Raw genomic sequence first — 13,154 nt, forward strand, 5'->3', positions numbered from 1 at the left:
TGTGAAGGTCTATGAAACACTCATCAAAACAGACTTCTGGAATCTCATTACTTATCCCAGCCGTCAACTCATTTTACCTGCAGGAATTTTTGTCACTTTTTATGCAAAGAATTCTTAGTGAGATAGGCAAGAGCTGTTGCCATTGGAAACCTAAACCTCAGCATTGGGCATTTAATCACATCTACTGTGTTTCACATTACAGGCAGAGAATTTGTAATGGCCCTTTTGTGTTATTTTTCTCCTTTTTAATCACTCTGAGCTGTACTAATGATGTATTTACCAAGCACACTCAGGAAATTCAAAGCTACAATTTATGAGCAGTGTCAGATTCAGAGTTACAGTTTATAAGTAGAGTGACATTGGTCAAACAATAGTAAGAAACGTTGAATTATGCTGGAAGACAACACCCATTATGTTTCATTTGACAATGACAGCACTGACCCAAAACTCCCATTAACAGAAACAAATACCTTGTGGAGTGGGGATTTTGGGAGCTTTTATTTAAAATCATTAAATTGGCTAACTCAGTCTCAACTCCTCCTAGCTATCGTTACAGGGATCCAACACAGGCACTTGTGGCACCTGTTTAAACTTGAGCAGGAATGGCATCCTAGTGTTCAACGACAGCCTAGGAAAACAGGTGCCCCAGGTACACCCTGGATGTATGCCTGCCAGCCCGTCCCCTGTTTCGATATAGGATAGCATTACAATGGCCATCTGGGCACTGTGCTTAGGGAGCGCCTAAACATGAGGCCAACCTGAGGGATGCGCAAGTCAAGAGAGGGCTCTGGAACCTTGCAATACCTGCTCTCCGACGTTGCTAGTAAGGGGGCTCACATTTGTCAACCAAGCCGGAGAAACCAGGTACGTGAGTCGGAGACCAGACAAATTTCTTTCTCTACCCTCCCCTCTGACACTGGAAAGCTGCTCCCACAGCACCCTGCTCCATTGGAAGCCCAGCAACCCTCTTTGGTCAGGGGGAAGAGCTGGTGAGGCGTTGTCATTGAATTTGATAATGTGCCTTGTCCAGCATACGGAAGGCATTTGTGCATATAATGATCTGCTTGATTGGTATTGTTTTACTTGAAAAGTCTTTTTGTGTTTCCTTTGTATAACATGTACATAGAGTTAGTGATGGTTATCACAGTGATGTGCCTTCCTAAGGGTGGAATGTTGTATATAGGGGAAACATGGCCTCCCTGCCTGTCTGGAATGTATGTATTGTGCGTGGAACCTATTTGAATGTCACATCACCTGTCAGTCAAGTTAGATTCCGGCCACCCATTAGTGCACATCTTGCCACTGGCTAATTTAAATCACCTAGGCTCATTATTGGCTACAAGCACAGATTACAACTGTATATAACATAAGCACACAGCACCTTTTCTTTCTCTGCATCATGCTTCAAGCCCTGGACACTGCTCCATTGCCACTGTGGATGTTGCTGGAAGGGTCATAGGTAAGGTGTGCACTACAGTGAAGCGGAACCGTAGTATTGTGATAGATCAATACTTGCAGTAGAGCCGCTCCCCCCCACACCCCATTGTTCAGGGAACTGGGAGCATGTATAAGATTCTCTGTTTATAGTGTGTGAGCAGGGTCGAATATAGGTTTCCCATTGTTGGAGTCTAACTAATGTCTGAGGGAAAGTCTGTAACTTCGCTTTAGGCCATGTCCAGGTTGAATGCAAGAAAGTACCTATTTCTTGACCACATGAAGGTGAGGTAAGAAATAGAAAGATAATGCAGCTAAACACATGACTGAAAACATAGTGCAGGAGGAAGAGCTTTAGATTTGAAGATAATTGAGCAACATTCCAGGGAAGGTGGGAACTGTTCCAGCGGGCCAGTTTACATCTTAACTGGAAAGGAATAAATATTTTTGCAGGTAGGTTTGTTGGTGCGGTGGTACACCACTGACCTACTGCAGGGGGCAACTTCTGTACCTGCAGGAGTGTAAGGGGACAGGACAACACCTGGCCGGCTGTCAATCAGTCGGCCTGAATGGATCAAGCACTACCCAGACGGGTGTCAATCACCTCCAGGTTATAAGCCTGTGCCGGCCTCCTGAGGCCTCAATCAGAGTTGCTGCAGCCATAGCCAGCCTGGCTCTGTGGAAGTCTTTTTGTACAGTTGTACAGTCTTTATCTTTGTGTGTGTCTGATTCTTGATAACAGTGTACCACAATTTAATCCACAAAATTTTCCCACGGCAGCTATGCAAAACTCCTGTGCGCAGTTGACCCACGGCACCCAGAAGCCCAGACACGCTTCGAGATCTGGCAGCACGCTGTCAAGGCAATCACTGAGGCACATGAGGGTGACATCCTGGACTCTGATAGGAAGAGGTTGGTCCTACTCCGGTCAAAGCTGGGTCCCCACACCTTCCAGGTAACCAAAGGCTGCTCCATGTCCAAGAGTGCAATGGACACTCTCGAGAACTTGTACAAGCCCCCCCATGAATGCTGTCTGTGCAAGTTACCTCCTCAACACCCGAGCCCAGCAACCCGGGGAGATGGCTGAGTCTTACCTGGGACACTTGCAAGAGTTGCCCCGACTGTGTCTGGCTGAACCCGGGGTAGGTGCAGAGGAGTCGAGAGGCTGATCCGTGATGCCTTCGTCCGAAGGCTACGCTCGAGGGCCATCCAGCAGAAATTGCTGGAAGACAACATCTAGGCCCTAACCAGGACTGTGGAACTGGTCCAAACCCTGGAAGCAGCACCCCTGCACATCGAAGCCTTTGATTCCAGGTTCCCCCAGGCTCCTGCATGGCCTTCTCACACTGCAGCTGCAGCCCCAGGCCAAGCTGGGGAGGAGAACTACACAGCAGCAAGCGCCCGGCGCCCTGTAAGTACTGTGGTGTGGGTCAGATCGACAATCGCACCAAAACTGCCCAGTATTGTTCCCAATGCGGCAAGAAAGGTCACTTTGCAAAAGTGTGCCTCTTTAAACCTGCCAGCAGCTCAGCGGCCCTCTATGACCTCCCCAACAGACCACCCATGTGTGCGTGCTGGGCGGCGCCATTGTCCCTGTGACGATTTCCACCATCCCCGACTCCAACCGTGCAACATCCGGCCCCACCAGCGACTGTCGCAGCGCGTGCCCCGAGCATCTGCACCAGCCTCCGCCCTCGCCGCTCACTGAGAACTACAGGTGACGTCATTTCCAGCTCACGGGGGGTCGGGGGATGTGGGGGTGTGTGTGTGACCATGTCACTTCCGGTTGATGCAACAACATCATCCGGCTGATGTAACAACGTCACTGCCGCCGGCCGTGATGATGTCACTTCCTCTGGCACAGTGGATATTGCTGGGGAAGGAGGCAAGCGTCTCCCCACATGCTGCTGCCATCTTGGGCCAGGCAGCGCCCGACACGGAGGGCCCCCGACGACAATGTGGTCAACACGGGCGATGACCAGGCCGCCCTACCAACGCTCCCCATGCCTCCGGGTGCCATCAGCTGCCGCACGCCACATCCAGCGACCAACGGCAACGTGGTTAACACAGGTGATGACCAGGCTGCCCTACTGACACTCCCCACACCTCTGGAGGCCATCGATTACCGCACGCTGCACCTAACGACCGATGTCGACGTGATCAACACGGGCGATGACTAGGCCGCCCCATCGATGCTCCCCATCCCTCCGTAAGCAACGACTCTGACTCCGAGATGGTCCTGTCCGCCACCACGCTGACCAGGGACAGGTACTCAGGTACCTGACTTCAGGTACTCGATGATGGACGTGCGAGTCAATGGCCAGGAAACAAAGTGCCTGTTCGACAGTGGCATCACCAAGAGCTTCATTCACCCAAACGTGGCCCACTCCCTAAGGTTAAACGTCCACCCCACCACATGCTCGATCGCCCTCGCTGCCAAAGATAAGACTGTTGGTACCCTCGGGCGCTGCTCGGTCGATATAACGGTGGGAGGGGAGACTTACACAGGATTCAGGCTCCTGGTCATGCCCAAACTCTGCGCACCATTCCTCCTGGGCCTGGATTTCCAGTGCCACCTGCAGCACCCTTGCCTTCGGGGGGCCACAACCTCCACTCACATTGCACAGCACTCCAACCTACCAGTCCCAGCCAACCTGCGGCCTCTCCATACTGCGCATCTCCCCACCGGCGCTCTTCCCACATTTGCGCTAGGCTGCAAGCCGATCGCCGCCAGAAGTAGGTGCTATTGCGCTGCAGACAGGGACTTCATCAAGGCGGAGGTGTGATGACTCTTGGCGGAAGGTGTTATAGAGCCCAGTAACAGTCCTTAGAGAGCCCAAATTCTGGTGGTCAAAGGAGGAAGTAAGCCATGGATGGTGATGGATTATAGCCAGACCATTAATCAGTACACCTAGCTGGATGCCTACCCCCTGCCAAGGATCGCCAACATGGTCAATGAGGTAGCCCGCTACCAGGTTTTCTCCATGATTGACCTGAAGTCAGCGTATCACCAAATCCCTATCCACCCAAAGGACTAGCCCGACACCGCCTGTAACATTCCGCTGGGTTCCTTTTGGGTTCACGAATGGGGTCTCCGTCTTCCAGCAGGAGATGGATCGCATGGTAGACTGGCACAATCTGAAGGCGACTATCCCATATCTGGATAACGTCACTATCTGCAGCCGTGACAAGCAGGACCACAATGCTAACCTGGAAAAATTCCTCCAGATGGCCATGGAGCTGAACCTCACTTACAGCAAGGAGAAGTGTGTGTTCAGCACCACCCGCTTCAACATTCTGAGGTACATCGTGGCCCATGGAGTCGTCGGCCCAGATCCAGAAAAGATGCGCCCATTAATGGAGTTAACCCTCCCCCCACGCTAAAGGCCCTCTGCAGGTGCCTGGGCCTGTTCTCTTATTACTCACAGGGGGTCACTCGCTTCTCGGACAAGGTCCATCCACTGGCCCAAGCCACAACTTTTCCCCTCCCACCTGAGGCGCAGGCAGCCTTCACCTGCATCAGGCAAGACATCGTGGATGATGCAGTCTGTGGATGAGGACCCCCCCTTCCAGGTGGAGAGCGATGTCTCCGAGGTGGCCCTCGCTGCTACCCTCAACCAAGGGGGGTGCCCCATCACCTTCTTCTCCAGGACGCTCCACAGCTCCGAGCTAGTGCAGTCCGCCATTGAAAAGGAAGCCCAGGCAATTGTGGAAGCGGTCCACCATTGCCACCATTACCTGGCTGGCAGGAGATTCACAAAGACCAGCGGGCTGTGGCAATCATGTTTAACACTACCCACAAGAGCAAGATCAAGAACAACAAGATCCTGCACTGGAGAGTTGAGCTGGCAACCTACAGCTAGGACATCCAGTACCGCTCTGGGAAGTTTAACGACTCCCCTGATGCCCTCTCTCGCACCTGCGTGTCTATGCATGACGACAGGTTGCAGGCATTGCATGAGTCCCTCTGCCATCTGGGCGTCACCCGGTTGCACCATTTCGTTAAATCCTGAAATCTGCAGTACACCATCAGGGACATGAGGGACATGACCGAGACCTGTCGGGTCTGTGTGGAGTTTAAACCCCGCTCCTCCCCCTGCCCCCCACCCCCAGGCCCACGTTGTAAAGGCTACTCAGCTTTCAAGCATCTTGGCATGGACTTCAAAGAGCCCCTGCCTTCCACGAACCGAAACGTCTACTTCGTCACGGTAGTGGATGAGTATTCACACTTCCCTTTCGCCATCTTTGTCCAGACACCTCCACGGCCACCGTCATCAGGGCCTTTGGGCAGATTTTCATCATGTTTGGCTACCCCACCTTCATCCACAGTGACCGGGGGCTCTAGTTTCATGAACGACGAGCTGCGCCAGTACCTGATGGCGAGGGGCATCGCGACCAGTCGCACAAGCAACGGACAAGTGGAACGCAAGAATGGGGTGGCCTGGAAGCCAGTCCTCCTGGCTCTCAGGTCAAAAGGGTGGGCTGTTGAGTACTGGCAGGTCGCCCTGCCTGAGGCGCTCCATGCCATTTGGTCATTGCTGTGCACAGCTATCAACGAAACCCCTCACAAACATCTGTTCTCATTCCCCAGGAAGTCAGTGACTGAAATGTCACTCCCAGCATGGCTCACATCCCGGGACCGGTGCTTCTGTGTAAGCATGTAAGGACACACAAGGCCGAATCCCTGGTAGAGCAGGTTTTCCTCCTTCATGCAAACCATAACTACGCTTATGTTAGGTTCAGCAGTGGCAAGGAGGACACCATCTCAACCAGGGACCTGGTATCAGCAGGAGCACTCACCACACCACGCCACCCTCCAACCCAGGACGTACTGGGCATACATCCCCGTCCCCAAGCAGCTAGGGGGCACCCAGGGCCGCCTTGACTACCAGGGGCCCGCTTCAGCCTTAGGAGACGAACCCGTCCCCCCACCCATCCAATACGACCCGCATACATTGACTCCGGCTCCCCCACTCCACGCGGCACCACACCAGCCACACACACCCCTGCCGCCAGCCTCCCGACTACCCCTTTGACCAGTGACCAGAAGCCAGTCCTACGATGGTCACAGAGACCCCGGCGGCCACCAGGTCATCACAACCTGAAAATATTGTATGTACATAGTGGGTGCAATTCCTTGTTACTGCGCCCCCCCCCCCTCCCCGGGACAATTTTAAAGAAGGGGGTGAATGTGGTGGTAAACCACCGGCCTATTGCAGGGGGCAACCTCTGTACCTGCAGGAGTGTAAGGGGACAGGACAACACCTGTCCGGCTGCCAATCAGTCAGCCTGAATGGATCAAGACCCACCCGGTCGGGAGTCAATCACCCTCCAAGATATAATCCTGTGCCTGCCTCCTGAGGCTTCACTCAGAGTTTCTACAGCCACAGCCAGCCTGGCTCTGTGGAAGTCTTTGTGGATTAAAGCCTGTTGTACAGTCTTTGCCTTGTGTGTGTCTGATTCTGGCTAACAGTGCACCACAGTTAGTGTGGCTCTGGTGGGTTTAAACCAAATGTGAAGGGGGAGGGGAACTAGAAGGAAGGAATAGATGTAGAGGAGAAGGATGAAATTGAAAACAGACCTGGCCAGCAGGAGCCATCTCTGCCTTTCAGGACTGCTTCGAGAACACTGACTGGCACATGTTTAAGGAGGCAGCAATGGATGGGGATCGCATCAAGTTAGAGGAGTACACGATGTCAGTGATTAGCTACCTTAGCAAAGGCACCAATGACTTCAACATGCGTTTCAAGGTGAAAAAGTGACATGAAGGCAAGGAAGTCCATACCTCCTCCATATGAGCAGGTTCTGCGTCTCATGAAGGCTGAAGTGAGAAAGATGCTACTCAAGGTCAACCCTCGTAAGGTTGCGGGACCAGATAACATCACTGGAAAGGTGCTCAGAGGATATGCGGACTAACGAGCTGACGTCCTCACAGACATCTTCAACACCTCCCTGAGCAGCGCCATCGTACCAACGTGGTTCAAGGTGGCCACTATCATCCTGAGCCTAAGAAGCCCTCATTGTGCTATCTCAATGACTACTATCCTGTCGCACTCACATCCACCATCATGAATGCTTCAAGAGGCTAGTCAAGGAGCACATCAAGGCTCACCTACCCCCTTAACTGGACCCCCTGCAGTTTGCGTTCCATCCAAACCGATCTACAGACACCATTACCACTATGCTCCACCTAGCCTTCATCCAGCTGGAAAATAAAGACTCATGTCTTGAATACTGTTCATAGACTTCAGCACAGCATTTAACAGCATTTATACCACAGTACCTGATTAGGAAGTTGACCCTGCTAAACACCTTTCTCTGTAACGGGATCCTCGGCTTCCTGACTGGAAGACCTTAATCAATCCGGATCGGAAACAGCATGTCCAACACCATCACACTGAGCAAAGGGACCCCCAGGGGTGCATGCTCAGCCCACTGCTGTTTACCCTGCTGACCCACGACTGTGCAGCGAGATACAGTTCTAATCTCATCATCAAGTTCGCTGACAACATGACCATGGTAGAGCTCATCAATAAGAATGAGAGTCAGCTTACAGAGAGGAGGTGAATTCACTCACAGACTGGGGCAGACAACAACCTACACCTGAACATCAAAAAAACAAAGAAGATGGTGGTCGACTTCAGGAGAGCCCGGGGGGGGGTTGGGGGGGAACACTCTCCGCTGTTCATTGATGGCTCCACTGTCGGGGTAATGAAGAACATCAAATTCTTTGGCGTGGACCTAGCGGAGGATCTTTCCTGGTCCCCCAACACCAGATCCATTGCCAAGAAGGCCCAACAACACCTCTATTTCCTGTGGATGTAGAGGAGAGTTAAGCTTCTACCCTCCACCCTCACTACATTCTACAGGGGATGCATTGAGAGCATCACTGCCTGGTTTGGGAACTGCACCATCCCAGAACGCAAATCCTTGCAGCGGTATTATTGGGGTCTCTCTCCCTGCCATGATGGACATTTATAACAGCCGTTGTTACGGATAGCCATAAACATCATGAGGGACTCCTCACACCCCTTCTGCAATCTGTTCTCCCTGCTGCCATCCAGGAAGAGGTATTGAAGTGTTCGAACCCTCACAACCAGATTATGAGACAGCTTTTCCCCCAAAGCCATGAGGCTTCTGAACTCCAGGGATACAGTGCTAGCATATGTAACATATTTTTGTGATATGTCATTTATAAAAAGTTTTTGAGGTAATTTATCCATGTAAATAACCAGCTCCAGGGTCCGGAAAAACGCTATCTCATTTTCACTGTACACAGCAAGGTTTATGGTATGAATGACAAATAAACGCGTCTTGACTTGACTTTAAATAAAGGTGGATAGTCTTGAGGTCCTGACAAGATATTCCCTTGGACTTTAAGGGAGTTTAGTGTAGAAATAGTAGGGGCTTCGACGGATATTTAAAATGTCATTAGTAACAAGAATGGTGCCGGAGTATTGGAGGGTAGCTCATGTTTAAAAAAAGGTGCTAGGAGTAAATCTAATAATTATAGGCCTGTAAGTTTGACATCAGTGGTGGGTAAGTTAATGGAAAATATTCTTAGAGATACATATTTGTATAGGCAGGGTTTGACTAGGAACAGTCAACATATATTTGTGAGGGGAAGATTATGTTTGACAAACCTTATCAAATTTTTTGAGGAGGTTACTAGGAAAGTTGATGAGAGTAAGGCAGTGGATGTTGTATATATGGACTTTAGTAAGGCCTTTGGTAAGATTCCTCAGGAAGGTTCGTTAGGAAGGTTCAATCATTGGGTATTAACACTGAAGTAATAAAATGGATTTAACATTGGTTGAATGGGAGATACCAGAGAATAGTGGTAGATAACTGTTTGTCAGATTGGAAGCCGGTGACGAGTGGTGAGCCTCAGGTTTCAGTATTGGGTCCATTACTGTTTGTCAGATACATTAATGATCTGGATGATGGGGTGGTAAATTGGATTAGTAAGTAAGTGGTTGATACTAAGTTAGCTGTGGATAGTGAGGAAGGATTTCAAAGCGTCCAGAGGGATTTAGGCCAGTTAGAAGAGTGAGCTGAAAGATGACAGATGGAGTTTAATGCAGATAAGTATTAGGTGTTACATTTTGGTAGGGCTAATCAAAATAGGACATACATGGTGAATAGTAGGCCATTGAAGAGTGCAGTAGAACAGAGGGATCAAGGAATAATGGTACATAGTTCCCTGAAGGTGAAGTCACATGTGGATAGGATGGTGAAGAGAGCTTATGGTATGTTAGCCTTTATAAATCAGAGCATTGAGTCCAGGAGCTGGGAAGTGATATTAAAATTGTACAAGGCACTGGTGAGGTTAAACTTGGACTATTGTGTACAGATTTGGTTACCAAAGAATAGGTCAACAAATTGGAGAGAGTGCAGAGAAGATTTACTAGAATGTTGCCGGGGTTACAGGGTATAAGTAATAGGGAAAAATTAAATACGTTAGGTCTTTATTCTTTGGAGGGGATTTGATTGAGGTATTTAAAATTATTAGGGGTATAGATAGAGTTGATGTGGAGATGCTTTTTCCTTTAAGGGGGAGATATAAATGAGAGGGCATGAGCTGAGAGTTAAGGGGATAAAGTTTAAAGGAAACATGAAGGGGGACTTCTTTACTCAGAATTGTGTGTGTGTGTGGAATGAGCTTCCAGATGAAGTGGTGGAGGCAGGCTCGGTCGGTATCATCATTTAAGGAGATATGTATATGGATATGAACGGGAATGGAATAGAGGGTTTATGGGTTGAGTGTAGATCAGTGGGGTTAGGTGGGAAAAAGTGTTCACGTGAACTAGAAGGGCCAAGTTGGCCTGTTTTCATGCTGTAATCATTATATGGTTATACATCTGATATTTCTGATTTCAATTTATGTAACTTTTGTGGAGTAAGGTAAAGCTGTTGCAAGAAATTATATTGCACCAGCCAAGACCTTATATTTATAGCCCTGGCTCAAAATATGTTAATTCCATTAACAATTGATAATAAAATCCTGGATATTTGGTTCCAGAGAGGGGTCAAGTATATTGAGGATTGTTATGAGCAGGGAAAATATTTGATATTTGAGTAAATTAGGAATAAATATGTTTTAGATACATCTTTTTTCTGCTATCTTCAATTAAGATTTTATTTAGGTAACAAATTAGGTCTAGCACTAACCTTACTGCAGTGGAGCAAAATAGAGACTCTGGTTTAAAAGGGGAAGCACAAAAAATTTATTTCAAAAATGTATTCCTTCAGGCAGGAACCCCTAAACAAGGGCTTAATAAATCAGTGCAAAGGTGGGAATCAGATTTGGGTTTAGAAATTGATCCATTTTGCTGGTCTGACTTACGTCAAGACAGCATAATTGTCCAGTACTTCTTACCAACAGATCAATATCTTTCTTAAGCCCAATCCTTTGGACTATTAACACCACCACCAATTTCTGTGACAATACCAAACTATCTAATTGTACCTCCTATTTACAGGATATCCAAATTGTTATGGGTTCCAGCATTGACCATTGTATTACACCACTGGGCACAGTGTTCCAACCATAATAACAATTACCCACCATCACATATTGGCTCACAGTATCAAGCTAATTCTGGATCCAATTTGCCAACTTGACTCGGATCCCATAAAATCAAAACTTTTAGACCAGTTTTCCATGGAGAACATTGTCAAATGTTTTACTGTAGACCTGCATCAATATATTTTGTAACTCTTTGCAAAGTTCAATCCAGTGGTCAGACAGGATTTCCCTCTAAACCATGTTGATTATCTTTGATTAATCATCACCTTTCTAAGCGTAGGTAGTTTGTCTCTTTCAGAATATTTTTCAATAATTTTCCAAACGTAACCTTTGGACTCACTGTCCTGGTTTATCCCCATTGCCCTTCTTGACTAAAGATACATTTGCTGTTCTTTAGTCATCTAGTTCCTCAACTGAGGCCAATGAAGAATTAAAAATCTCTGTCAGGATCTCAGCAAGCACCTTTCTTAACTCCCATTATAGTCTGGGATACATTTCTGGCCAGGGATTTTGTTCAACTTTAAGCCTACTCAAAGACTGCATACTTCCACCATATGAGCAGTATTCATTTGAGGTCTCACCTGCATCCTCCAGCATGTTCATTCTCAGTGGAGATTTCAAAATGTATGAGCATAATAAATCCAGTCATGACTGATATCTGGTCATGGCTTGTGTACCCAACATGCCTGATCTCAATTTTAATTACAGATTTTTCAAATGTTCTTATGAGGATATGGTCTGTCTTATGTCTGTCTTTCACCCATGAGGGAAAACCTGATAGGCAATAGATTTTCCAAACCTAGATCTGTATTCAGTGGCCTACAATGAATCTATAAATACTGCGATAGAAATGGTATTAAAGCAGCCTGGTTTGCAATAAGATACTTGAGCATCCTGTATGGAGAGAAGAAAATATCTATGAAAACTCCTCATATCTTCAACATGGAGTATGTCTCCTCTTTCAGGGCTTAAAGGAAAAAAATAGTAAGGTGACATGAAGATAATGGCAATGAGGAGTGATAATCATCACAGTTCTGGGCCAGGTGTCTTGAGAAGATAAATACTTGACTGAAGCTCACTATGCTTCACTAATAAATGGGCATCTGTCTGAAAATCTTAATATAATTGGACAGGTACTTGTAAACTCAAAGAAACATGAAAGTTCAACAAGTTGCTTCTTCTGAACATCTTCTTCATAAACATCAAGTCTGGTAATATGGGAGTCTTGAAAGACTATTAGGAGACCAGTACATTTAGCTATTTTTGAAAAATGCTCTTCTTTTAAGTTATGAATAAACCCAAAACCTCAGTAATCCAGAATTCAAACAACCGGTAAATAAATAAATAAATAAATAAATAGATTAGATGGATTGAATTAATTATTTTAAAATAAAAGTTTAAAAATTTTAAAGTAAATGTTCTCTGAATTAACTCCTAAATCTTTGGTGAAGATGGAAGCAATATTCAGCCAGGATGAAGAAGTGTGCAGGAGATCAGCGAGTCGAGTGAAATCACAACAATATCCTTGCACTTAAGGTTAGCAAAACCAAAGAGATAATTGTGGACTTCAGGAGGAAATGAATATGAACCAGTCCTCATCAAGGGGCCAGCAGTGGAGAGGGTCAAAAACTTCAAATTCCAGGTGTCAATGGCTAAGGATCTGTCCTGGAGTCTCCATGTCAATGCAATCACAAAGAAGGCAGCTATACTTTGTGAGGAGTTTGAGGAGATTTGGTACGTCACTGTGAACTCTCGAAAACCTCTACAGGTGGACCATGGAGAGCATTCTATCTGGTTACATCACAGCCTGATATGGAGGCACCTGGGCTCAGCACAAAAAAACTCCAGAAGGTTGTTAACTAGGCCTGCAACATCACAGGCACCAGTCTTCACTCCATCAAGGACATCTACAAGAGGCAAAGTCATAAGAAATCAGTCTCTATCCTCAAGGATCTTCACCACCCAGGTCATGCCCTTTTCATTCTGCTACCATGGGAAAAAGGTACAGGAGCCTGAAGACGAGCACTCAGCAGCACAAGGACCGTATCTTCCCCTCTGCTATCAGATTTCTGAATGAACAATGAACCACAGACAGTACCTCACTTTGCCTTTTTCTTGCACTATTTTATTTATTTTGTAATGTAATGTGTTTTATATAAATGTTTGCACTGTGATGTTGCCCAAACAATGA

General features: G+C 47.4%; 1 protein-coding gene across 10 annotated transcripts in view; it reads right to left on the minus strand.

Moving 5' to 3' along the window:
* LOC138741615 (adhesion G protein-coupled receptor B2-like) overlaps positions 1 to 13,154 on the minus strand; it is a 711,436-nt gene that overhangs the window by 626,717 nt on the left and 71,565 nt on the right. The window lies entirely within an intron of this gene.

Source organism: Narcine bancroftii, chromosome 8 (assembly GCF_036971445.1).
Source record: "Narcine bancroftii isolate sNarBan1 chromosome 8, sNarBan1.hap1, whole genome shotgun sequence".
Lineage (NCBI taxonomy): Eukaryota > Metazoa > Chordata > Chondrichthyes > Torpediniformes > Narcinidae > Narcine > Narcine bancroftii.